We start from the raw sequence: 26,104 nt of genomic DNA on the forward strand, positions 1-26,104 counted from the left end.
CACTGAAACGGACTAAAATCAATGTAGTATACATGCCAGACCAGTATGTGGCACTGTAATTCTGCCACAGAGATACACTATAAATGGAGATGAAGATTTGGTGCATGCTTGTTGTGTTCTGGCTAGAGGGGATACAGCTACAGCCAAATCTCATGAGATGTTGGATTTAGGGTTAGGTTTGGAGGTAAGATTAGGATGTAAAACAGCGGTTCTGGCTAGGTATGATACAGCTAAGGCCTAAATCACGTGAGATTTTGGGTTTAGGGTTAGAGGGTAGGATTAGGAAAAACACCGCTCATTTTTGCCGTAGCTGTATCCCTTCTTCTAGAAGATTTTGCTTTAGTAAAGCTCATAGTCTCACCACCTTTTGCAGCACGAATGTAGTCCGCTCTTGATGTTGTTGTTGGGAGATGTGGGGTGATGACATAATCGTTTCACAAAGTATACAGATTGGCTGTACAGACGAAACCGCAAGAGTGTTGTTTCCGAAAAATTTCGGTTTCAGGCTCCCAAAACGCGGGTTTATCCGGACAAAATGCTGATATGATACAAAATTTGGATGGATATTACTAAACATATCCCCTTTGTGGACGGACTCTGAGAGTCTTGTAAGATTTTCTCAGTTTTCTGTTTAGCCTCTACAGAATGTCACTGTATGTGGATTTGGAGGATACATGAGGTTCTGTGAATGCCCCCTTGTTTTTATTCTATTGTGCGTTTTCTTACATTTTAGTGGAAAATCAATCAAAGCTGCTTTGGACTGACGTATTGATTGGTTTGCATCTCAGCTTTCGGTCTGTTTTGCTGTGTCCTTAGGTAAATTCTCTTGAATATTGAGGAGGGAGGTCAGGACCACCAGTTCAGGTAAATCCATGCTGAATCACTGAGACAGAACTGATCCATAGACTTACACAAAAAGCACCCTACTGCATTTCTACTGTAGGTGAAAATAAGCCAATATGAATCAGAAATGAGGCCTATCTCAATTGTTTCTTTCACAAAAGTTATAATATTAAATACATAGCAAATATAGACCTGATTTATTTGAATAGTCTCTTTGAGAGTTTCGTGTCTTTTAACAAAGGAAATTAAAAAGAGATTTACTGTAAATTTAATTTTAAATATTTCTCATAAAAATAGATAAAAAAAACAGTTGACTTTGCATGAATTTTTATCTCTTAAGGATTTCTTTTGAGGAAAAGATGATATGTAAAGGCCTAATACCGTGAACACATCAATAGCAGAGCACCGCGTTCCTCGCTCTAGATTACTTGCAGTTTTTAACATCATGTCACACAAATTTTCCACTTGAGTCGAATATTTTTAGCTTGTGCAAGATGCGTTTGAGGCAAAAAGCCCATGTTCGCGCCTATCATGCTGCCCAATTCATGTCATTCACATCACCCCATGCAAATTCATGTCTATTCTCATCTTTGCATTGACTTTGTATGTCATCTACTTGCGCAAATAGTTAAATTCGCTTTTGGTGTGTACGCAGCAGGCCTGAGCTAGAGCCAACGTTTGCTTGACGTCAAAATCAGACGTTGATCTGATGTCAAGACCCAACGTTGATCCAACGTCAAAATCCAACGTTGATTTGACCTCAGGATTCAACGTTGATCTAACGTCAAAATGTTGAATCCAACGTTAAACCGATGCCAGGATCCAACGTTGATCCGATGTCAAAATCCAACCTTGATTTGACGTCAGGATCCAATGTCAATCTGATGTCAAAATCCAACAAAAATGAATACAGCAGGCCTGAGCTAGAGCCAACGTTTGCTGGACGTCAAAATCAGACGTTGATCTGATGTCAAGACCCAATGTTGATCCAACGTCAAAATCCAACGTTGTTTTGACGTAAGGATTCAACGTTGATCTAAGGTCAAAATGTTGAATACAACATTAAACCGACACCAGGATCCAACGTTGATCCGATGTCAAAATCCAACCTTGATTTGACGTCAGGATCCAATGTCGATCTAATGTCAAAATCCAACAAAAATGAATACAGCAGGCCTGAGCTAGAGCCAACGTTTGCTGGACGTCAAAATCAGACGTTGATCTGAGGTCAAGACCCAACATTGATCCAACGTCAAAATCCAACGTTGATTTGACGTTAGGATTCAACGTTGATCTAACATCAAAATGTTGAATCCAACGTTGATCCGATGTCAAAATCCAACCTTGATTTGACATCAGGATCCTGCGTTGATTTAACGTCAGGATCCAACGTTGATCCGACGTCAAAATCCAACGTTTGCTGGACGTCCAACGTTGATCCGAGTTCATGATCCATATGATCAGGCTTCAACATCCAATGTTGATCGGACGTCAAAATCCAACGTTGATCGGACGTCAAAATCCAACAAAAGTGGATACAGCAATCTGACAACCTAAATGTTTTTGCAGTATAAATCTGTGGAAATTTATGATGAAATATTAGTTTACAACCTAAAGGGTTTCTGCAGATATTAAATAGTCTTAATTCATCTTGACATCTGCTCAAAACTGGGTATTGACGTCAAAATCAGACGTTGATCCGATGTCAAGACCCAACGTTGATTTGACGTCAGGATCCAACGTCAATCTGACGTCAAAATGTTGAATCCAACGTTGATCTGACGTCAAAATCCAATACAAAAGAATACAGCAAAACTGACAACATAAATGTTTTTGCAGTATAAGTCTGTGGACAATTATTATGAAATATTAGCTTACAACCTAAAGGGTTTCTGCAGGTCTTACGCAACATAAGACAGCGAATGTCTATTTAGCTATAAAAGACCAACCTTCACTTTTTAAGACTCTGCAAATCTCAGACTTTGCAAATCTGAACACAGTTTTTGACGTTGAGATTTTGTCTGAATCTCTAATAGAAAAATATGGGAGATTTCTGGGTCTTTTCTCAAGAGAAATGTCTAAGATACATGTAGGACAACTAGCAATAGTTTCTGTTTGCTCTCCTTTTCAATCACGCTGTTAATTGTAGAAACAACTGAAAAATTAAAAAGATCTTTGGGATATCCTGCCAAAATAGCAACCAGTACAAAACTCAGTTACAATACAACAGTTGCACGAGGTAATTCCACCATTATAAATACAGCGTTTCAAATGATCTCTTTCTCCAGAGCCAAATCTCCTCATCTACTGTAGGTCCAGTGCTCTTCAATTACATTTTATCTCAGCACCTCACTTTAAAGAGCGAACGAGTAAATCAGAAAGCGAGACTAAGACCGTGACTGCAACTTGCGCAAATAAGGGGAAATCGGGGAGAGAATCATGTTCTGAAGGCAAACAACTGTGTTTGCAGTACACTCAGAACGACGTTCTTATGGGACCCCGAGTCTTTAGTAAACCGAGTTGCCTTTTAATAGTTGAATGATATAAAACATGACAAAACAGCTACTAAGAGAGGATCTGCGATTCATACACTCCCACTGGGATTTCTATATAGGCCATGAGCTCTCCTCTCTCCCATTTAGTGAGAGAAATCCAACAAGAAAAGGGTTTGCAAAAAGAATAAAAGGGGAGAAGAATGCAAATAGAGAGAAAGCAAATGAACAAAAGGACGGATGAAAAATAAACAGAGGGAGAGAGAGAGATTGAAACAGATTTGATGGTACAAAGAATCAACAAGAGAGTCTGTGGGAGTCTTTAGGGGTGTCATGCGCTTACTTAGTTTAAGGGGGCGCTATTGGCAGTCCTGACTTGTGTGGTGAAGTGCGAGCCATGAAAATGCGCATGAGGTCTGTTAGTGCCATGTTGGTTTGGTGACAACTAGGCTTTAGCATGCATTTGTGTTATAGGAAACCACAATAATAACTCATTTTGTGTTTCATAGACAAAAAGTCAAGCAAGTTTGCGACGTACTCAAGTGGAAATCGCTAAAGCCGAATAGGATTCAATGCAGATGTGAGTGGAATACGTGTGCATGTTCACGTCTGTTTTTATATTTCATTTTGATTGGTACATTGCAAATGAAATGGCTTCGAATAAAAAAAGGAAGCTCACCTTCAGTAAATACTACTAATATTTACCTGTTTATAGACAAACAATGTCGATGGCTGAAGGTTTGCTGATATTGACTGATCTGGCAATATCTGTAAAAGTCATTGCAAAATACATCACATTGTGTCCTCTCACTTCGACTGTCTGTAACGATTGTGTTAACGCTGATGATAATAAAATCATGAGCAAGATGTTTGCTGACAATTTCTGAAATGAACAGTGTCGCTTTAATTATTAATTAAAGCAAGGCAGTGACTGTGTGTGTGTGCTATTGTTCCCAGCAGTATGACAGGATCAATAAGCTCTAGATAATGATGTTGTCAGTAAATGATCAGACCGTCTCCAGGGCACACACGGCAAACACTATTAGTCTGGCAACTACATCCTTTTCTATGTGTATGTATATATGTGTCTAATATTTCTTTGATTGAAGTCTTCCTGTAGCTCAGATGGTAAAGCAGTGTTAGCAGGGGAAAGGGTCATGGGTTTCATTCCCAGGGAAAACGCATACTGATAAAACGTATACGTTGGATGCACATAAATGCACAGACATTGACTGCTGTGTTTTAACACAGTTTATAATTAAACATTTGTTTGACAGTCAACTATTTCATTTACTGCCATACATTGTGTATAAGATATGTATCTCCATTCCGGAATGCTGATTGGTCAATACAAAGTCTTGTAGAGGCCAAATATTAGCTTTAATTTACTGTCAGGGACAACAGAGGAATAACACTTTGAAAATGATTCATTATTTATATGTGCAGCAACTTTTTCAAAGCATAAACTGGTTTTTAAAGGAAAACACCACAGTTTTTCAATATTTTACTATGTTTTTACCTCAACTTACAAAAAAGCATCAGCTAAATGAATAAGTAACTTAGACGAATTAATACATACTGTACCTCATTTTTCAATATGTGCACTTATTGTCCCTTTAATACAGTCACGGCAAAAGGATGTGACACACATCAAAATCATATTACTTTATTAAAGGAAAACACCACCTTTTTCAATATTTTACTATGTTCTTACCTCAACTTAGATGACTTAATGCATACCTATCTTTATTTAATGCTTGCACTTAATCTTTGTACAGCGTGTTGTGACTGTGTTAGCATTTAGCCTAGCCCCATTCATTCCTTAGGATCCAAACAGGAATGAATTTAGAAGCCACCAAACACTTTCATGTTTTCCCTATTTAAAGACTGTTTCATGAGTAGTTACACGGGTAAGTATGCTGGCAAAAATAACACGTGGTGATATTTTAAGCTGATAAAAATGAGGTCGTAGTGCTGCAAACTAAGTGCTCTTCCGCCATACAATATAGTTCTCATTTTTTTATCTGTTTAAAAATCGCCTCGTTTTATTTTGTGCAACCATACTTACTCGTGTAAATACTCATGTAACAGTCTTTAAATAGGGAAAACATGGAAGTGTTTGGTGGCTTCTAAATTCATCCTTGTTTGGATCCTAATGAATGAATGGGGCTAGGCTAAATGCTAACACATTCACGACGCGCTGTACAAAGATTAAGTGCAAGCATTAAATAAAGATAGGTATGTATTAATTCATCTAAGTTAAGGTAAGAACAAAGTAAAATATTGAAAAAGGTGGTGTTTTCCTTTAATAAAGTAATATGATTTTGATGTGTGTCACATCCTTTTGCCGTGACTGTATTAAAGGGACAATAAGTAGGATTTACCCCCATCTAGTGGTGAAATTGTATTTTGCATTCAAACGAGCTGTGCTCTCTAACGCCTCCCCTTTCCAGATGCGTGTTGCAACTACGGTAGCCGTTATGTACTCACTGATCTCCTTGTCCGTTTCATCTGGTTCACGTGTTCTGAATGAAAACACGTTGTGGAAACGCATTGGTAGGCTAGTGCTTTTTGTCCCTCTCTGCTATTATATTTTACGACATGGAAGCCTCCTTTGACTTACCCGTTAAATTTAATTAAAGAGAAGAAATTCTAAGCTTACAAAGAAAAGTCAGATCATTGGCAGAGGTCATTTGACACCAACGAGGACATATTTATGAATAAAGACATTTGATTATGATTAATAAAACACTTAAAACCCTACTTACTGTCCATTTAACAATATAGCATGGCCTAATATCTTATTGCTTATTGTGGAATAAGGAGCTTGGGATAAGACAAATAAAGTATTTAAAGATTCTCTTCAGGTATGCAATAATTCCAGTGGTTTGACTAATATAGCAATAAATAAATAAATAAACAAATGTAATATAATACAAAGTGGTGCAAGTGTGCATATGTATGCGTGTCTTCTCTCCATGCGCGCCGGCCCATGCCGAAATGTAGATATACACGTATGTCTCCCGCGCAGTGATGTATGTGTGTCTGCTGACAGTAGATTTCTGGGGTAGTAATAAAGGTAGCCTGATTCGCAGAATAATTACCGTATGCAAATGCCGCTGATTTCAGTGCCAGTCTTTTATAGATGGTTCAGTGGAGCCGTTCATCAGAGAGAGAGAGAGGAGGGAGGAGGTGGGTTTATTTAGTTTTTAAACCAGTTAGCAGTATAGTTTATTTTATACAAAAAAATGCAGTATTAAAAAGATTTATATTAGGTTTACAACCTGGTTTGGGTTATACCATTCAAACCCTATTACCCTATGTCAAACATTACAAAAAGTTAAAACAAAAAATGTGTCAAAATAAAGTATGAAAGTATACTACACACATATAAAGTATGTAGTTTGTTTTATGCAATTGAAAACATTTACTGTAGGCTTCAAACCTCTTTTTTTAATAAATTTTTACATTAAATGTTTTATTAAATTAATTAATTTTAGTTATTTATATTATTATTTATATTATTATTAAACATTATATATATATATATATATATAATGTTTAAATGTTAATTCAATTCAGCAATTTTAGTTATTTGTATTATTATTAAACAATATATATTAAAAAAATATTAAATATTATTAAAAAAAATGTTTTACAACACCCAACACTTTTACAAAATGTTTTAAAGCACTCAAATAAAAAGATAAAATAAAGTACTGTACATAATGGCACATTCCTAACACTCACCAACCTGATCACCCCCGCCAGTGAGTTTGGTTTTGTCCAGTCCTGTAGAGTGGTAAATGGTACGAGGGCTGTTTCAGTCCTCATCACTGAGCTGTTAATTAAAACTCCCTGATATACTGACCGACGCTCCACGTCTCCCTCCTGACAGCAGCACACCTCCCCCTCTCACAGTCATGATTTAGGAAAGATCATTTTTATTCATCTGTCCTATACGGGAACTACATGGAAGAGTAAATACATGGAATGGAAAGAAGGTGACAAGCTGTAAATGTATCCCAACACCAGTGGATGTTCTGATCTTTATTTTATTTTGAAGTGCCAATGCTCTTGGGCACACATAAATATTTACACTACATTACAATAAAAAATTATATCGAATGCAATTTGCAGATGCCATTTTTTAAAGCCACTTAGTTTTTGTGTTTTGTAGATTGTTTATTTCATTACCCAATTCTTTTTATAGTATAGAACAAAAGTAATTATTGGATAAAAAAAGGAAAAATTGATTTGGGACACCACTTGAACCTGCGTCCATATTATGTAGCCCTTTCACATCACGACAGTACCACACCTGTGAACTCCCTCCCTCGCTCTCAGAGTCTCTTTTTGTCTCGTACTCTCTGGAATGTGCGCGGTTATTGCAAACGTTGCCAGAGGTTGCGTGACAGATGCCAGTGTCGCCCGTCGTGACAAACATGTCACACTCCGAACGCCTTTTCCTGTCCCCTGATAGAGGAGCTTTCACCTCTCGCCGAGCCAGAATGCACGAACTCAATCACGCATCACGTTCTTCCTGTTCCCCTCATCATTCTCTCCTCCTTTCTGTCTATATCTCGTCCTCTTTTTATTTCTGTTACCTCTTCTATTTCTCTTCTTTAACTGCCCTCTAGACATGCTCCTGCTCAGATGAGGAAGATTTCTCATGAGGGACCTTATTAAAAAAGGCCTGGGTCTCTTTTGCTGAGAGGTTCAAGCGCAGCTAGCCAAGCATGCAAAGCCAATAGAGAAAAGCAGAAATGCCAGACAACATTTTGCAAATGATAGTCTGCAGTAATATAACAGCGAGCGCAAACAAAGAAACAATGAAAACAGGGAGATGTCAAAGACAGTCTATTGAGTCTTTCTTGTTTCGCTGCCATGTTCATCATAGAACTGTTTGTATCTTTTTGCACTTTATTTATCAAAGTATAGTTTTATTATTTATATATATATAGGCTGACTGACATTAGTAAACTTTGCATCACTTTAAATTTCTGTGGAAATTAAAGTATTACTGGGTATTACTGGCAACTAGCTGCCAGTAACTTACTGTAGATTTTACACTCATGTTATTTACTGGCAACAGTTTGTTCAAAGTTAAATAAACATGAAATTTTTCTCGGTCTTTATTTTCTACAGTAAGTTACTGGCAACCAGCTGCATAATTCCAGCTAATTTTTTTCAGTGCACTGTAATTCCGTAGAAATTACAGTGTTACTTGAAGCTGGTTGCAGGTAACTTACCGTAGATTTAAATTTATGTTTTTTACTGGCAAGAGTTTGTTCAAAGTTAAATACATTTTAAATATTAACAAGTCTTTATCTTTACAGAATAAAACTACGATAAAAGCCTCATGAAAAGCATTCTGGGAACCAAAAATCATCATCAAACTTTTTCTGTTTTTTGCTTCAGATTTTGTTTCCCAGAATGCTTTGCTGGATGCTGTTATTTTAGTTTTACTCTGTAAAGACAAAGACTTGTAAATGTTTAATGTTCATTTAACTTTGAACAAAATGTTGCCAGTAAATAACATCAATTAAAATTTACGGTAAGTTACCAGCAAACAGCTGCCAGTAACACTGTAATTTCTAGGGATTTTTTACAGTGTATGTTCACGGAAAACACAGAAAAACCTGTCAGTGTCGCGGAAAAGAATCACAAATTTATTTATTTATAAAAATTATTTGTTTATGTTTTTGGGACCCCCTTGAAAATGAGATGCTACATCTCAAGGGGCTATCCTTTCAATAAATTCAAATTTACGTGACTATAGGTTCGTAATTTCGTGATACTGGGTTGAAGAGGTAGCCTACCGTTTTTTGGTATAGGTTACAAATTTACTAGACTAAATCACTAATATAAACAAATGATGAATTCCTATTTTTTTCCATACGCTATGACGCACAAGCCTGCTAAAGTTAACCACCCTAGACTGTGAGTAGGAGTGAAGAGAAGAACAAAAGAGAGAGATTGAGATGGAGACAAAGATAGAAAAGTATGTGAAGTTTGCTCTTGAAGAGGACATGTCGCGTTTGACAGGCTGCCGCAGAGTACGCGAGCTCATCTCTCCTGACAGCCAGGCGTTCCCGTCCTCTTCCTCAGGTGCTACAGATGGAAAGCCTGAAAGAACGAAGACGACTTACAAGACAGTTTGGATGGGAGCATCAATTTTTCATCACAACTGCGTTTACACTCGCAAACAAACAAAAAAGATTTCGTCTGCAACTTTCCTGCGGCGCTCCCTCCTTTAGTCTTTTGTGAGCGTCTCTTTCTTGTCTGAGCATTTGCTTTCAGACAGGTATGGGATTGTGAAAAACTGATAACGGGTCATGTTTGTTGTTCTTTTGTTTCGTGTGAAGTTCGATCGAGAGTTGTAAAAGTGTGTCGTGAAGTAAAATAAATATACAATAGAGCTATAAAAATGTGGGATTTATAATCTTTATAAAGTGAGAGGATGTAATTCATGTTGCCAACAAATTTTGGAAATCTTGCAAACATTATTTTATTTTTCCATTTACAAAAGATAAAAACAGGCCCACAGAAATCCTTACAGTCTACCATGGTAACCATCAAATCTGCCAAAATACTTCTGATACTGCAATAAACTGTGTTAACTTAGTGTTAGCTGGCACACCAGTCTTTCAAAAATAAACCATGTAATAAAAATGTTTATTCAAAACACAATTTTAGTAGTGCAAAGGTCATGGATTCGATTCCAAAGAACACACAGATTAAATACACTTTAAATGCACTGTAAATCACTTTAAATAAAGTATCTGCCAAATACATAAATATAAACAAACAAATAAGCGAGAGAGTGTACATAAGACAACAAACGCAAGCAGTAGAGTCCCAGATGCATCTGAATTTCGGCTCAAAGCCTATTTTTGCTGCGCCAAATGCTTGAACTCAACAGAAACATGTTGAAGTCCCAGTGAACTGGAAGTTGCAATCGACTTTTCTAAGTAAACTGCAAAAAATGACTTTGTATTTTTGTCTTGTTTTCAGTAGAAATATCTAAACATTCTTAACTCTTTCCCCGCCAGCATTTTAAAAAAAAAGTTGCCAGCCAGCGCCAGCATTTTTCAGGATTTTCACAAAGTTTAATGCCTTCCAGAAAATGTTCTTCTTTAAATATATATAAACAAACAATATATCAGATGAAAGAACAGACCCTCTGCTTTCAAAAAAAAAAAAAAAAACGTTTCATCCTACCTTCATTAGTTCTCTTGTAATCACCTCTCAAACATGGGTAGGTTTCTTCAAAAACACCCAATTTTGAGCAAAAAGCTGAGATAATTCCATTTTTGCGAAGGACTTTTGATAGAGATTAGATGCAGAGCGATCTTTAAAACATACACAGAGTTCTTTCTCTTTCACGTGAGGCGCTACTTTTCGGGTTGTATAAGTTGCGGTGAAAGAGTTAAAACAAGATGCATTTTCTTGATGACCAAAATGACCTGTTTTATAGCACGATATTCACTACAGGAATAAAGTAAAACAGTAAATAAGTTAATACATCTTATCAATCAGTGCTTTAGTTATTCACTTTTTATGAGATCATAACCTAAATACAGAGGCCCAGAACCTTGACGCTTTTCTATTAGAAAAGACACGTCATCCAACAGCGAGTTAAATTAATATCCCCACTAACTTCTGAAGATATCATCCTTTTTTATGATAATCAAGCAAATACACATCTCTGCTCAAAAAGAGCAGCCAGGGTCTATCTGAGCCAGCACCGACTGAACAAACTCCCCGGCGACATATTGTCACGAACGTACGCTTTCCTTAAGTTGCACGAAATTTTTTATTGAATCCGTGTTTGTTTTGCTTTGAATTTGCTCTGCCGTTTATCAGAGCGATAGTTAAGGAGCGACGAGAAGAGACGGTGGAGTCTTTAAACCGTAACGTTGAAGCCATGATCCCCAACAGTCTGTTGCTGAAGAAAGACATTGAGGCCCGTCGGTGAGGAATTAGGAGAATGTATAAGCGAGTTGTTTGTTTTCTGTGTTTTGGAGTGCTCGGCTTCGCTTTGGTCGGAAAGCTTTGAAGGTGGTGAACATCTTTTTGAAGAGTGAAATCGAGAGTGTTTTACATTTAGTTGAGGTGTCTGAATCGCGTGGGCTTCAGATCGTTCTTGGTGTGTGTGTGAAGCAACAAAAATGTGCGCAGTCACACATTTCTCTTGCTTCAGTATAAATAAACCCTGTCTACATAAACCCTAATAAGATGCATACATAAACCCTAATAAAAGTGCATACCAGAATAAGGCCATGACTGCTCCGAGAGATTACATGAATTCATACGAATTAGCCACCTTGTTAGATAGTTCTGTATTTTGCCATTAAATTGTGATGGCATGACAGTTTCTTTTTTCAACAATAAGAATGGATAGTGATTTCTGGCAAGGATAAATGAAGAAAAAAAACTTTCCTTATCCTTGTATATCAAGCAGGACCACACATCACTCTGTAACACATGCATACAGTACATACACCTGCAGTACTGTGCCTGAATGCCAGGATCACAATCTTGCTGAGGTTGCAGATGCAAATGCAAAAACCATCAAGCGGCACGAAACTCACATGTACATCAACTCCATCTTTCAATCTTTAATTATCTTTCGTTCACACAGGCAGGCTCGCCTATCCTCTTACACAGTGCGTCCGATCATTATGTTGTGTCAGGGAGAAGACCAACATTTAAACTTCTGACCCTTGAAAGTCCTTCACCTATCAATCTGCACTCCACGTTATGCCTGTAGCTGTAGATATGTTTCCCACGGCCACACCTGACTTCCTGCTTCCTCTTGAGTGAAATCATGACAGGAAGTCAGGTGGGAATTTCCATCTCCGATACCTCAACACTCCGCTGGCGCTTTTCCAAAAATGCAAAATGATCGTTTTTGTCTTCGGACTCTCAAGCACACCTGATCAACAACGGTGGTGAAGAAAAAATTCTGCTTTCGATTTTATGAAGATCTGCGCTGATGACAAAAAAAAAGAGATCATATTAAGTGTTGGGATGGAGCCAAATAGCTACATCAAGCCGTTTAACAGCCATTCAGACTAAAGCCAAAGATGATCAAGAACATTAATCTGAACCGTGAAGGAGAAATAAAGGACCATTGCGTGCCGAAAAACGGCAGGCTATATATTTGTCATTTATCTTCTCGTTCCTTTCATCTCTGGCTTTAACACTTCATCGATGGCCACTTTGAAGGTTCTCCAACTCAGTGTCTCATCCAGAGAGTTCTCATCATCCCCACGTACAGTTAGTCTGTTCTCGCCATTCCCTTTCGTCTCATGTTTTTTTTTTATATAGTTTTTATCTGCTTTCTTTCTTGCAGTCACATCATTTCCCCATTTAGTGCGACTGCATGCTGGCCATCACTGACAACAGTGTGTGCGTTTGTGTGTGTGTGTATATGTGTGTGTATCTGTGTGTTGGCCAGGCAGCTGCAAAAGGCCTCAGCTCAGAGAGCTGACAAGATGTGACAGCTCTGGATATCTCTCACTGGCACTGACAGCTGACAGATGGATACCACTCACACACTGTAAGGAATAAAGAAGAGAGAGACAGACACAGAAAGAGAGAGAGAGAGAGAAGCCCTGAGGTTGATTCGCTAGCATTACTCTCTGTTCATAGGGCCAATGTTTGATTGAGTGCTGCAGAAAATAATAAACCTTCTCCAGCTAATACTGCGCCTGAGCTTCTGTTTTCTTCTGTATGCCCGCTCGCTCGCTCTTTCTCTCTTTTCTTTTTTTATTGCCAGAATAACGCATACATACTACAGAATATAAGAAACATTGCATTGAAGCATAAATCCATACAAAATGTATAGAGGTTTCAAAAATATATCAGTCAAGCCGCTTATACTGTATATACAAATATTAGCTTTTTATTTATTTTTTATTACTTAAAAAATTGAAGATTGAAAATGTTTTTAAACCATAAAAGGAAATTCTCAGGTAACGTCATGTCAAACATTGAAATCATAGGAGAGTAATGGCTAAAATCAAATTTCATACAAGACTATAGCCTGGATTTCCAACCCAGTATCACGAAATTACGTACCTATAGTCACGTAACTTTGTGAGTCTTTTTCGTGACACTGACACGTTTTTCCTCCTTTTTGCGTGAACATGACGCTTCGGTTTAGGGTTAGATTTACATAAAATGACATCCTTACCCAAACCCAACTCTAACCCTAATGCCAGGCGACAATGGTTTAAAAACAGCCCAGTCTCACGAAATTTGGTCATATAGTCAAAAAAAATTTTAATTCTTTTTTCGTGATATTATCACGAATTTCCGCGTTTTTTCGTGATCGTATAATGAATTCCTGTTTTCGTGTGATTATCACGTATTGGTTACTCAACTGTTTTATCCACTTTTCTTACCATTGTCGCTTCGGTTTAGGGTTAGATTTAAATAAAATGACATCCCTACCCAAACCCAACTCTAACCCTAACGCCAGGCGACATTAAAAAAATAAATCAGAAAAAATAGTATAAACCAATGTATAAAGTGACATTCTAATGCAAGCACCAAATCAAACCCTAAACCGAAGCGACAATGGTTTAAAAATAGAAAAAAGCAGTTGAGTAACCAATACGTGATAATCGGAAACAGGAATTCGTTATACGATCACGAAAAAATTCGGACATTTGTGATAATATCACGAAAAAAGAATAAAAAAAATACGTGACTATATCACGAAACCTTGTGAGACTGGGTAGTTTAAAAATCATAAAATATAAAAAATTTAATCATAAAAAAAAGGAATAAACTAATACTTAAAGTGACATCCTAATGTAAACACCAAGTCTAAACCGAAGCGTCAATGGTTTGAAAATAGGAGTAACAAATACGTGACAATGACACGTAAACAGAAATGTGTGACACGTAACAGGCGGAAAAACGTGTCAGTGTCACGTAAAAGACTCACAAATTTATGTCACTATTCATAGGCATGGTTACAAATAATGTATATTGTATAGTGTAATGTAAAAAATATATATTTGTTTTAATTGTTGTTCCTGAAGGTCTATTGTGACCATTTTTAAAGTATGGCCACAAAAATCTGTGATTTAATGTAAGATGAAAGGCAATATTCTGATTGGTTATTTCCTTTATAACAGCATATTTCATTGGCACACAACAGATGTCCTTATGGCAACATGATTGTATTCTCACATATGACATGAGTGACAAATTTTGGCTATGTGTGTGGTACGTTTGGCTCATCTGCTTGCACACATACTCACCCTCTCTCTCTCTCTCTCTCTCTCTCTCTCTCTCCCTCTCTCTCTCTCTCTCTCTCTCTGATTTAAATGAGGCACTGTTTCAATGTTAGCTTGAAGCCATTGAGCCAAAGACATATTGCCATCAAACGCTGCCATCACTGGCCTGTCACCCCCTGTCTGTCAACTGTTACTTAGCAACAGACGAGAGAGAGGCTAATTTCAGCCATCCTGAATCCATCTGCTTATGATTTCAGAAAAAAAAGATAAAAATACATTACTTCCACCCCAGTCAGTGGTCATGCTTAATGCAGAGAAGAGAGTTAACAGAGATGGGTTTGTAAGGCTGCGATGAAGACTAACAGCTTAACAAAGCATTAAAAGAGAAAGAGACAAATCGGAGACAGAGATGAGCGGATAAAGAGAACAAATGAGCGCAGGAAAGATGTTAGGCAAGATTAAAGAAGAAAACAAAAAAGGAACGGATGATAATTAGAGACAATTGATTTTGGAAATTGCTCCAATGAGGGAGATCCATCCATCTTATTACTTTGCAAAATAATGGCGCAAGCGTTTAAGGGAAAACGAGATAAGAACAAAACAACAAGAAAAAAAGGGGCTTTTCTGTTTTACCAAAGAGCTTGATATTCTTTCCTCCAGCATGCTCACAGTGTGGATGCCTGCCAGAGAATCTGCCCCATGGGCCTGGCAGTCTGTCGCTGTGCTCCAGATAGTGAGAGAAAGAAACCATGCTAAACTACACTGATCTACACCGCCCTACTCTGCTCTAAACAACTCCGCAACACCCTTCACTGCTTTACATCTTTCTGCGCTGCCGAACACCAATCACAAAGCCCCTTTATATCGCAGCGCTCGACATTTCTCCACACAGCTCTGTATTTCTCTCCTCACCTATATGCAACTCTAAATCACTCTACACAACTCTGTTATGCTACACTGTTTAAAAAAAGTTAAAAACTAGAGTTTAATTGCTGCTTTACAGTAAAATCAAAGTGCTGCCAGACTTGCAGCGATCACTTTTTAAAGTATTTTGTTGAAACAATTGAATAGAAATTATTGTGACATGTTAAATTACATGTTTTTGTTGTAACTCCAGTTTGTGTGGCTCTTCTGGTTGGACAGGACATTATTAAGATGTTGCTTTTACACTGTCAGAAAAAAATGGTCAAAATCTGTCACTAAACCCAACAAAATCTCATGGCAATTCGTACGTATTTTTTGATAATTTGTATGAATTAAACCAAATTCATATGTTTTTATTAGTGCTGGGCAAAGATTAATCGTGATTAATCGCATACAAAATAAAAATGATTTTTTGCATAATATATGTGCGTGTACTGTGTCTAATGTATATTTAACCACACACACATTCATATATTCATTTCAGAATTGTTTTATTTATATAGATTTTTATTTATTTATATTTAATATAGAATATATAAAAATATAAATAAATATATATAAACATGTAAATGTTTCTTAAATACATACATGAATGTGTGTGTGTGTGTGTGTGTGTGTGTGTGTGTGTGTGTGTGTGTGTGTGTGTGTGTGTGTGTGTGTATTTATTTATACATAATAATTACACGCAGCACAAACTCATATATTATGCCAAAAATCACTTTTATTTTGTATGCGATTAATCACGATTAATCTTTGCCCAGCACTAGTTTTTATATGATTTGCTTTCACCCTTTTAAATTTTTGGTTTAGGTGTGTAGTTGGGGTGGGATATCATGATTTTTTAATTATGCCCTTTTGTATGAATTCATACTAGCCATTCAAATTGTGAGATCGGGTTGATGATACACTGTTTCTGACAGATGTTAATGTGCGTTAGCAACTGCAATCGTTTATGTTAATGTTTGCTGTATTATAACTGTCTTTGTAAAGCGTCCTTAAGCATAGGAAAGGCGTTATAGAAATTAAACATATTATTATTATTATTAAAGGAACAGTATGTAAGAAATTTATATCAATTAATCATAAAATGTCCCTGATATGTCACTAGACAATCATTTTCATTTCAAATACTTATATCACTGACAACAGTAGTCTGGCCAGGATATTGTCATTTAAAAACTGATGTTTATATTGTCATGTTGTGTAGTGGCCACCAGTTGGGTGATTGCAGTACCAATTTTAGCCACAAGTTTTGTTATTGCAATACCAGTTTTGGCCACAATCCTACATACATTTGTTGGTTTAACTTAAAAAAGTAAGTGTTTGTGCTGCCTTAAAATATTGAATTAATTCAACTTAACAATATTAGTTGACTCAACATTTTTATGAATATTTTTAAGTTAAATTACCATGTTGGTTCAGCATAAAAAGTGTTTGCGCTGCTTTAAAAATTTTGTTAATTTAACTTAAAAATATTCATAAAAATGTTGAGTCAACTAATATTGTTAAGTTGAATTAATTCAATATTTTAAGGCAGCACAAACACTTACTTTTTTAAGTTAAACCAACAAATCCTTTTTTTTAAAACATAAGGTGCCTAAGGTGCTGATCACAAAGAGCGCATTTTTATTGCATTTATTTAATTGACCTTAGAAAAGAGCAGTGCGGTTTTTTATTGCTAGGCAAACACTGATGCAGCTGTCAATCAAATATTGAACATGAGCGCTTTTTTGCAGTTAATTTTCCATATTAGCAGAAACTTTAAAAAGAGGATGCTTGCTTTGACCTTGATCAAGCGTGAGAGGTTCACAAAAACGAAGGAGAACAGTAACTGTGTCCTAATTCAGGGCTGCACGTGATCTCAAAAGGCGAGCACTCTGTCTTTAAAGGTGGCAGCCTCCGAAGTCCACGAAGAGAACTGAAATGAAAGGGTCTAACCTTCGCGACATGTTTTCGGTTCAAGTCGCGTTGCTCTACCACATACGTCATCGAAGTTCTCACATTTCAGTTAAAATACATTTAAAAAATTAAGATTTATTTTTTAAGACATACAATCATTGTAGTTTCATTCTTACCTTGAAATGTAACGGTTGCTTTTCTGAAATTGAACCCGAATATTAAACCTTAATGTATGTGGTCGACCAGCGTGACTTCCGGAAAACGCACTCGAAAACATGCACGGGATGTGTCCGGTGGAACTGGCACGAATGGCCACCCTTACAGACACGCAATGAATCTTGGGATTGCCTAGGCTGTGAAGGATCTATTCTTTTATCCTCAACAGCATGGAAAAATAAGGATGCATTTTGGGGCTTAATTTTAAGCAACCTTCGAATTGGAACAGCCTTTTTTTTATTGGGACAGCCTTGCTAGCCTTAAGTCACTCAACTGTGATGCAATCGGTCTTACAATACGTCCTTAGAAGGTCGCAGCCTTAGAATTGGGACACAGCTATCGAGTATGTGCAGTCTCCGGTTGTTCCAAGCAACTATAAACTTCTGTTACCACACCGGAAGTACTCATTCGATTGGACAAATGACGTTGCCCACTTTTTTGATCACAGTTGGCTTTTTTTACTTCAGTCCCGCAGAGCGCTCCTGCAAAAATGCATGGCGCGACAGGTGGCAAAAACGTGTGCCATTCAGAGCGCATAAACAGCGCACATATCGCTCTCTCCCCATACACTCTTATAAAGGATTTACACATCTTTGTTAAGCTTTTAACACATAACAAAATAGTTCTGTTCATGGCGAATAACCTTTTCATCTTTATTTTTAAGAATAGTTTTTAAATTTGAGCCACACAGGACCAACTAAAGATAGTTTGCGTTGCTAAGCGATCAGGGAGTTTTGATGGGGGCGGGGTCCTCAGGAGGTGGCAGCACTGTTTGATAACTTCAGTCATTCTACTCAGCCTAAGGGCGACAAACAGTCGGAGATACAAATCGCTGAGCGCTGGGTTAATATCATGTCTGCTTTAGATTATAAAGACATCCAGAGGCAACAGAAGAAGAGGAAGGAAATTAGAGATTGACACATGACAATGACCTTACAGTCCCATTCTGAGATACCATCACTTCTTCAGTGGTTATGGTAGCGCATGGATTATGATTACGTCTGACAGAGTTTTCGATAAACTGTCTCTCAATATATATTCCTGTCCTCCTCTTCATTTCTGTCTCTCTTACTAATCACGCAGGTGACATGCTGATAAAATTCAGCTCACAGTGCTGTAGGCAACATTTCAACACATGTTCTCTCTCTAACACACGCACACGCCCGGGACTTTGTTTGTTCCGGGGGTAGATCTCACTGTTAAATACATTTCTTTGTTACCTCGTAAGTCAGCTCTCTTGTGATGTGCTGTAAGTTAATTAACATGGATGAACACATCAAGTATGCATATTCATAAACTCAATTATACAGCTAATACCCGTTTAAAAACAAAACCACAAATCAACTTAAGAAATGTTGTAGTACTGATTATAAAATGTTACTGAGGTTCAGTCTCACATGTTAAAGAGAAGAATCCGTAGCACTTTATTATATAGTCCACACGTCCATACTATGTACTCACTGTGTAACTGTAATTACTACCTGCCCTGAACCTAACCCACTTTAAGTACATATACCAGTATTTTGTAAGGAGGGTAAAATGCACTTCTTATGCTGCGTTCAGACCAGCCGCGGTAGAGGCGTCAAGCGTGAGTGATTTCAATGTTAAAGGGACTGTAAGTAGTATTTACCCCCATCTAGAGGTGAAATTGTATTTTGCATTCAAACGAACAGTGCTCTCTAGCGCCTCGCCTTTCCAATTGCGTGTTGCAACTATAGTAGCAGTTATGTAATCACTGATCTCCTTTGTCCATTGTAGCTGGTTCACGTGTTCTGAATGAAAACGCGTTGTGGAAACGCGTTGGTAGGCTAGTGCTTTTTGTCCCTCTCTGTTATTATAGTTTATCAATACGGCGAAACGACATGGAAGCCTCCTTGGACTTACCCGTTCAATGTAAGTAAAGAGGAGAAATTCTAAGCTTACAAAGAAAAGTCAGATCATTGGCAGAGGTCATTTGACACAAACGAGGACATATTTATGAATAAAGCCATTGATTTTGATTAATAAAACATTTAAAACCCTACTTACTATCCCTTTAAGTCAATGTGAAGACGGGTTTGATGGCGTTTAGCGCAGTGTGGTAGACGCAATTCCGACTCATTTGCACATCTAGTTCGCACGAATGCCGCAAATTGAGCGTTGCCGCAGGAAAATGTGAACTTTGGCGGAAAAATGGGCGCTTTAACCAATCAGGAGCTTGCTCTAGTAGTGTTGTGATTACAGAAAGTGAGCAGAGTCGCAGAAGCCCCTCCCATGACGCGAATTTCCGCGTGAATGTCTCAATGACAAGAATTTCACGTATGGTTTTCACTCGCGAATGAAGCGAGTTAACTCAAAGAGCCCTATCTTGCACCCAGCGCAATTGACTTTGTCAGTGACGCATGTATCATTCGTATTTTGCGCCGGCGCACAGCGGGGTTTTTCCCTCCACAGATGCACGTCAGCAAACTAGGGAATGAACTTGCGCTCCCTGGGCGGTTCAGCGCAAAAAGGAGGCGTGTTGCGGCGCAAACCATCTCTTATGCTATTTTGCAGTTTCAAAAAACAATTGCGCTACTAACCAAAAAAAACTAGTCTAAAGTCAGTGGCGCGTTGCGCGTGGTTCATTATGCTATTTTAAGGGCGCATGCTTGACCATAATGTATAGCGTGCACAACGCGCACACACTTTGCTTATCTAATCTACACAGATGCAACAGTTATTTTTGCAAATCATAAATTGTTACACTTAAAAATATTAATACAAGAGATAAGGGGAATCATTGTGGTGAGCATTGTGGTGATAGTTTTTATTTATTCTCATGCAAATAACGATTAAAATATTTTCATAACTTTGTTGTGTGGCTGTATTACGTTTATTTTATGTAAATAATAGTTAAAATGTTTTCATAAGAAACCTTAATGTATATGAACTTGATTTGTAAGAGTACTTTGGGGTTGGACCTTGCTTGCGTTTCTTGGGTCCGATTTCAAAGCCCCCAAACCCTTTCAGCGGTGAGGGTGGACGCAGCGATGTCCTCTGCTGGCGTCAAGTCCTGAGGCAGATCCACCTCCCGTTACACGGCGTGCCCGATTTATGCTGGCAAGCGTGGGATTCCCCCGTACAAGGACGTCGGTCTCCTCGGCTGTGAACCGCTCCTGGCGTGCGCCTGGTAAATCCGTCATAATAATAGCAACCCGCCATGGAACTTGCGCCCTTGCGTTTAAAGGGAATGTTGGCTAGCGTTCTGATTGGTTTATTTGACGTTACGCCCAAACCACACCTATGAATAATGAACCTACTTCAGACCAACCCCTTATTGATTTGCGCCCGGCGCAAGAGTTATTTCTCACGCCGGGAAAATAGCAACAGCGCCCAAGATCCGCCCACAAACTCACTTGCGCGTTGCGCTTCGCACTTGCGTTTCAGATCGTTAAAATAGAGCCCAAAATGTTCAAGCGGCAAACTAGATGCGGTAGACGGTAACTTGACACCTCAAACGCAGTTATGCAGGGTTCACAACCAGACAGGGTAGAGGCGGCAACTGCAAGTGATTTACATGTTAAGTTAATGCAAAGACGTGAATTGGCATCCTGCAGCGCAGTACACGCGGAAGGTGCAGCATGAATGACTCGGAACACGTGGAACACACGGAGCGGATGGCGTGTTTTGCGTTGCTGCGGGAAATGCACGAGTTGAAAAATCTGAACTTTGGCAGATTTCTATGCAGCGTTAACCAAATCAGGACCTTGCTGTAGTAGTGACGTAATTACAGGAAGCGAGCGGAGTCTCAGCGGAGTCGCAGATGCGCCTTTCCATGACGCGAATTTCTGCGTGAATGTCTCGAATTACTAAATTTTCATGCACGAATGCAGTGAGTAAACTCAAATTTTCAAGCATAGAAAAAAATAACAATGAGAAAACAATATATAAAATGAAACGAAAAAGAAAGTCGTGCCATGGACACGAGAAACTATTAATAGAAATTTGTGCGAGTGTCACGAAAAAGACATTCGTGCTCAAGATACGAAAAAAGCTGAATTTTGTGCCATGGACACAAATTAAGTAATTAAATGTTGTGTGACTATAACACGACTTTCCGTGAGATCAGTCTGCACTAATAATATTGTAAATAACGTTCCATTTCTTGCAAAAACTAATTGATTGGCTTCACGAGATGTCAATATGTTGTGGTGATTATTTTGTATCAGATATATCTGCTTTTGAAACTCTCAAAGTTGGGGAAACTTATATGAATCACAGAGCACTGTGGTTTCTGCTAAATATCTTCTTTATTGTTCTACTGAAAAAATGTCACCAAAAAATCGGATGGCCTGAGGGTGGATAAATAAACAACAAATTTAAATTTTTGGGTGAACTATCCCTTTAACATCTCAATACTTCTTCTAGACATCAATAGATTAAAATGAGACATTTCTCCAGAGAAAAAGACCCAAAAATGTCACAAACATCTCCATCAGAGATTTAGAAGATATTTCAACAATATCTCAAATCTGCCAACAAAAGTCAATAAATTTTCAATAACATTTCTCATCAGATTTATCCAAATTTTACCTATACATTCTACGTCAATTTGAACTTCGACATATAACAATTTTAAAACTTTAATACAGTGAAGCTTATACTTCACTGAAACACAACTGAGAACTTTATCAAATCTCCTGAGCTAAGAAACATCTGAGAAATCACATTTACCTTCAGGCATCTATATTTTTGGACAATGCAAAGCTCTGGGAAATTTTAGTATGCAATTAATACTTGCAAAACTAAAATCTTTTATTTGTTTTGTTTCTAACATCAAGATTTTGGTTTATGTAAAACGACCCTAGAACAAAATCTTATTTAAAAGTTATCTCTGTGCATCTACATGATAAACCAATGCACACTTGTATGAGGAACTTTATAGCTCACATAAATAAAAACTTGTGTCCGTAATTCGTAGTAAAAGCAACCCATTCAGTTTTTAATCTTTCCTTTAAATTCACGGTCTCATGATTATATGAGATAATAAAAAGTTGTGTGTTTGATCAAACGGTGAAAAAAATGACTAGTTGTCCGATAGAGCAATTTTTGATTCTGCACTATTGTGCTGATTTCAGATTGCAGGATTTAATTGTGTCTGTGGATCCATTTGATATCAAAGCTGCACCCTCAGGCATCCCATAGAGTCCAAATGTTTTCCTTTTATCCCACCCTATTTCCTATCACCTGAAATGGCTTCTTTCATGTGTGAAAACAGAGCGAGAGAGCAGGGTCTCCCGGGAGACCGAGCCATTGTGACATCACTGTCTCCAGGTATTGGCAACTGATGCGGTATCCATGTACAGCTGTCAATCAAAGAGAACGGGTGCATGTGGGTTGCACTAATGCAGAAACTCCATTCATACGGAAAAAGATCAGAGAGAAAGAGAGCGAGAGAGGTTTTTTACATATTTACTTACGAAAAGTAAAATTGGCAGAGCAGAGCGGTTGAGAAAAATAATCTTTGAAAACATAGCCAAGGGATGTTTATGTGGACAGTGATGTTTCGTAGACTCGATTAGCAAGGACGAACATAATTAAATCAAGACAAAAATAATGCATCTAACGTTTTAAGTGTGCGACAGAAGACATTGGCGATTTACCCTCTTGTCAGAACAGGGCACGTATATCCGCACATTGTCAGTTCTGCGTCTCATTTACTCAGTACAAATGACCGGAAGAGACGTTCAGGCGTTCCCAGAGGGATGCCAACATTATAAGTGGCATCTCTGGACGACCACACCTCACCGAGGAACTTCCTTTGTGCTGTCTGATAGGAGTTAAGGTGAAGCGTCACAGGGTCTGAGCGCACCTGGGGGCACGGACGCAGTGGCGGTGTGGGGGAAAAGCAGCCCTCATTATGCGGTGGCAAACGCGCTGTCACTCATCTGCTGTTCTCCACACGCTCAGCTGTTGCGCTTTACTTCTCCTTCACTACTTCTCGCTCGTCACTTGACCTTTAGAGTGCACACGAGGGAGAGAGAGAGCGCAGAAAAAGAGCGAAAGTGTTATACATAGAGGTTAAAGAGGGTTGACTTGTGTTAGCACCACTGCTTATTTAGTTGTGTTTTTTTACGGAGTTATCTGGTTTTGGAGCCAAACTCCAAATAGTACTTAATATAATCAAATGAATCTGACTAGATTAGAAGGAATTGTTTAGCTAAAATAATTTACTCGCCTTAATGTCATTCCAAACCAGTGAGAGTTTTATTCTGCAGACCACAAGAAGATATTTAAACATTTTTTAACATCATCAGCCCCCACTGACTCATTGTATGGACACAAAACCAGACATTACTGTTTTCCACAGAATAAAAAAATCATATTCAGATTTTGAAAAACAAAAGGGTGAATAAATGCTGATAGATTTTATATCTTTAGGTGAACTCTCTATTTTCCATTATTAGGGTCTTTGTAATTTTTTAATGGTGCAAAGGGCTCAGGACCACTGATCCTTACATTTCCATTGCACAAACTGGCACTCCTGATGAGATGAATGATGCCTCAAAGCATGTGACTTGTTGTGGAGAGGTGCACTATTACTTTTTTAAGCCATCAGACTTGCAATTTTTAGCTAGTGGGAAGTGAAAATGGCAAAGCATTTTCATAACCATATTTAAAAATTTGATTACTACAGAGATTTGGGGATGGGCCAGCCAACGAAAACCTGCTACTTCCAGTAAGCACCTGCTAAAAACAACCAAAAGAGCTTAGCAACCGAATCACCCTGACAACATGACGAGTCACATTTTCTTTAGAAATTGTTAAAGGGGACATTTCGCAAGATTTTATTAAGATTTATTTAGGTCTGTTGAATGCTTGAATCTGATTGGCTGATGAACGTTCTGAGGTGTGCAATTATTTTCTGGGAAACGCACAGCGAAGATAGTTTCAGGCAGCTCTCTTGACCGCATTACAGTTCCATATCACTTCGCATAGTTAACTAATAACAGACTAACATAAATGGTAATATTGTTGCTTTATCAGTATAACTCATTTAGTCTTTAATCTTTTTAAATAAATTATAAACGTAATTTGATGAAAACGCTATACAGAGGAAACAGACTTTGACTGAACACCGGACATCTTCTCTAATTATTTTCTATTCTAATTATTACAAAAATTTCAGATGATTTTATTACTACGGTCTGTCCGTTTAAGGGCTTATTGCAACCATAAACATTTACGTTTATCTTCAAATGGTGTCTTCAACGGTGGTATTCTATAAAAATGAAAAAAAAAAATTTGGTATTCCTATTTTGACACTCAACAGCATAACAAGGCATTTTCTAGTGAGTTATCTTGTTCGTTTCACTTCATTTCCACTGTTTTTCTGCCACCACATAACGCGCTCAGCTTGCAGTGACGTAACTGTGACGTCTACTCGCAAAAGGTCTATTAAGGACCACAAATAACAGTAGAATTACAATAAATAACTGTAACAGGGCATCTGAAAAAAACTATTAAGTGCTTACTATTTTTTCTGCCTACAACAATACTTATATTTTAGGCATTAGAATCACTACTTTGACTAAATAGCTTACACACTGTACTGATGGATTAAACATTACAGAAACACAAAAAAAATGATTTTGGTTGTCACCAATACTGTTAATTTAGTGCAGCTGTGGCACAAATCTTACAGTAGGTGGTGGTCTAATAATAAGCACTGTATGTATATAATTTAAATCTATTATAATCTATAATATTTCAAATCTATACTTTGAAAATAGTAAATGACCAAGACATGCAAACATTTGTTTTTTAACTACAGACCATTTTTGTATTACTGTACATTGTTCCCACTTGTTTTGTTTTCAGTTTGCATTTTTTATGCATGATGGCCATCATAGCTCAGTAGCTCCACCTTTGGTGTCCAGCAGAATTAACCTGTGGTTGATGCTCACTGCAAGTATTCATTTAAAGGCGAGCAAAAGCAAAAACACCCCTCCTTTCTCTTCACCCAAATCCTTTTCTCTCTTCTTCCTTCCACCTCCCCTCGCTCTCCACCTCCCACGTAGAGGAGGGCAGACCTGCAGGAACTCTCCCATCGCCTGCCTCTCTCGGCCATCTGCTGCAGTCTGTCCCACCTCATCCTGACAGCCATGACTGAGACAGAATCTTCGGCAGAACGTCCATCCATCAGGATCTGACCACACACACAGGTACAAACACAGGCATGCGAGCGTGATGGCAGGCAGGGGAAAAATCTGCCATGAAACTTAATCAGCGAGGGTCATGTCGGAGAGTGAGGAACAGATTCAATTAGCATAGTATTAGATATGGAAAATGATTTCTGTCAAAACCATCCTTACCACAATTATAATATGTTAATTACGTATTTCATTAAGGAGGTTGATTATGGCCCTCAGATGAAATCATGCGCATAGAGGCACCTGGAGGACAGCAAATCTCTCTCGTTTCATCTGTTCCTCCCATGCTGTTTTTTCT

The 26,104-nt window shown here is 37.9% G+C and overlaps 1 long non-coding RNA gene across 1 annotated transcript; it reads left to right on the top strand.

Annotated features, from left to right (window-relative positions):
• LOC135778532 (uncharacterized) lies at positions 1 to 25,929 on the top strand. The gene is made up of 3 exons (XR_010544578.1): positions 1 to 864; positions 3,845 to 3,915; positions 25,675 to 25,929. It is a non-coding gene; the product is annotated as an uncharacterized lncRNA (long non-coding RNA).
• Positions 25,930 to 26,104: the final 175 nt, after the last annotated feature.

Source organism: Paramisgurnus dabryanus, chromosome 19 (genome assembly GCF_030506205.2).
Source record: "Paramisgurnus dabryanus chromosome 19, PD_genome_1.1, whole genome shotgun sequence".
Lineage (NCBI taxonomy): Eukaryota > Metazoa > Chordata > Actinopteri > Cypriniformes > Cobitidae > Paramisgurnus > Paramisgurnus dabryanus.